Below are 3,075 nucleotides of genomic sequence, written 5' to 3' on the forward strand. Positions count from 1 at the left end.
AGGGAGGAATTCTGATCATGATTCCAAGTTACCTGGAGTCCATCCCAGCAGCCTTAATGCAGAATTCCAACTTTGATTTTGTGACTACCTTTGTCAACATGTCTGAAGAATTATTATCGGTATGAATCTTCTTCAGCTGTAGCAACTTGTTCTCGATAGCATCTCTAATCCAATGATAACGAATATCAATGTGCTTAGTGCGTGAATGATATGTAGTGTTCTTGCTTAAATCCAGAGCACTCTGACTATCACAATAAATGCCATAATCACTTTGTTTCAAACCTAACTCTTGGAGAAACCGCTTCAGCCACAACAACTCCTTGCATGTTTCTGTAGCGGCTATGTATTCAGCCCCGGTTGTGGACAAAGCAACACATTTTTGCAACTTGGATTGCCAAGACACGGCTCCCCCTGCAAAAGTAAACAAATACCCAGACGTAGATTTTCTACCATCCAGGTCACCTACAATGTCAGCATCTGTAAATCCTTCCAAGATTGGTTTGGAACTACCAAAGCACAAGCACATCTTAGAAGTCCCATTCAAATATCTGAGAATCCACTTAACAACTTCCTAGTGGTCTTTCCCTGGATTAGAGAGAAACCTGCTCACCACACCTACTGCATGAGCAATATCTGGCCGTGTGCACACCATTGCATACATGATACTTCTTACTACTAAAGAGTAGGGAACAACTACCATTTTCTCCTTTTCTTCATATGTTTTTGGACACGACTCTTTGCTCAACTTGATATGATTGGCTAAAGGTGAGCTTACCGATTTGGCTCATTTCATGTTGAACCTTTCAAGCACCCATTCAACATACTTTTCTTGTGACAGCCACAACTTTTTGGATTTTCTGTCACGAATTATCTCCATGCTCAAAATCTGCTTGGCTGGTCCTAAGTCCTTCATATCAAAGGACTTAGATAACTCTTCTTTGAGCTTTTTAATCATAGAAGCATCTTGACAGACAATCAACATGTCATCAACATAAAGCAATAAAATGATGAATTTACCTCCAGAAAATTGTTTGATATAGACACAAGAGTCAGCATGAGTTCTCTTGTACCCATTACTCACCATGAATGAGTTGAATTTCTTATTCCACTGTCTCGGAGCCTGCTTAAGACCATATAAGTTTTTCTTGAGCTTGCAAACCAAAGTTTCTTTACCTTTGACTTCAAAGCCTTTGGGTTGCTCCATATATATCTCCTCTTCTAAATTGCCGTGGAGAAATGCAGTTTTAACGTCTAACTGCTCGAGCTCAAGATCCATGCTTGTTGCCATACCAAGGATAACTTGAATGGAAGTCATCTTCACCACCAGTGAGAAAATCTCATCAAAGTCAACTCCTTTCTTTTGACCAAAACCTTTGATAACCAAACAAGCCTTGTACCTTGTCATGTTGTCGTCCATTTTCAATTTGAACACCCACTTGTTTTTTAATGCTTTTTTGCCCTTTGGAAGCTCCACCAGCTCATAGGTATCATTCTTTAATAAGGAATCCATCTCTGACTCCATTACCTTCATCCATCTGTCATTATCGTTATGAGCTCTGGCCTCCTCATAAGTTTCGGGCTCTTCATAATTAGTTAACATGATATACTCTTATGAAGAATACTTGGTAGACGGTCTTCGACTTCTGCTGGATCTTAGGACCTGATCTTCATTCTTTTGGGGGGCTAGAGGCTCCCCCTGATTGGGTTCTTCTTGAATCTGCTCTTCTTGACTAGGCTCCCCTTGATCAGCAATCTCATGGTCTGGTACATCATGATCAGGCTCCTCCTGATCAGCATTATCTGGTTCTGCAGGCAATTCATTGGTAGCTGCTTCAGGGATGTCATCGTGACTTTCTTCATCTGAAGCTAATGGATCAACTCCTTTGATTGCGCCATCTGGTTGTGCCTCTTTATCCGAATCCCCAATTGTTTGGTCTTCATAGAAGATCATATCTCTGCTTCTGATAAACTTCTTCTGGTATGGGTCCCATAATCTGTAACCAAAATCTTCACCGCCATAACCAAGAAAGATGCACGGTGTAGCTTTGTAGTCTAACTTCGATCTCTGCTCTTTGGGCACATGCACATAAGCTTTGCAACCAAACACCTTCGGATAAGAGTAAGACACATCATTACCAGTCCATACTCTCTTTGGAACATCAAGACCTAATGGTACTAATGGAGATCGATTGATCAAATAGCAGGCTGTCCTTACAGCTTTACCCCAGGACTGCTTAGATAACTTTGCAGTCCTCAGCATGCACCTGACTTTCTCCATGATGGTTCGGTTTATTCTTTCAGCAACACCATTATGTTGTGGAGTTCCAGGAACTGTCTTCTCATGGTGTATGCCATGTTTCACACAATACTCTCTAAATTAGTGAGATGTGTACTCGTCGCCGTTGTCGCTACGAAGGCACTTGAGAGATTTCCCAGTTTCCCTCTCCACCATGGCATAGAACTCCTAGAATGTCTGAAACACATGGTCTTTGGATTTTAACAAAAACACCCAGACCTTTCGTGAAGCATCATCAATATAAGTAACAAAATATTTATTTCTTCCAAGTGACTCGACTTCCATGGGACCACACACATCTGAATAAATAAGATCTAACAAATTTCCTTTCTTTGTAGAGGGAACAGAAAAACTAATTCTTCTTTGTTTTCTGAATAAACAGTGCTCACAAGAGTTTAACGACGTACCTTTGGCAAAGGGAATGTGAGACTTTTTGTCAAAACTTGTAGGCCTTTCTCGCTCATGTGGCCTAGGCTCTTATGCCACAAGTCTAGAGATGAGTCCTCCACAGCATTTAACTCACCTTTCAAAACTTTGGCATTTGACCGGTACAATGTACAACAAAGTCGTGCTCTTGCTACCATCATTAAGCCTTTTGTAAGCTTCAATTTTCCGTCGCCAATATGGTGATAATAACCTTGTCGATCAAGGGTACCGATGGATATCAAATTGAGATGTATATCAGGAATATGTCTCACATCTTTCAACATCAACTGGCAGCCGAGATTTGTTCTTAGGCAAATATCACCAATTCCAAGAATTTTGGAATAGCTTTCATT

This window comes from Malus sylvestris, chromosome 5 (genome assembly GCF_916048215.2).
Source record: "Malus sylvestris chromosome 5, drMalSylv7.2, whole genome shotgun sequence".
In the NCBI taxonomy this organism is placed as follows: domain Eukaryota; kingdom Viridiplantae; phylum Streptophyta; class Magnoliopsida; order Rosales; family Rosaceae; genus Malus; species Malus sylvestris.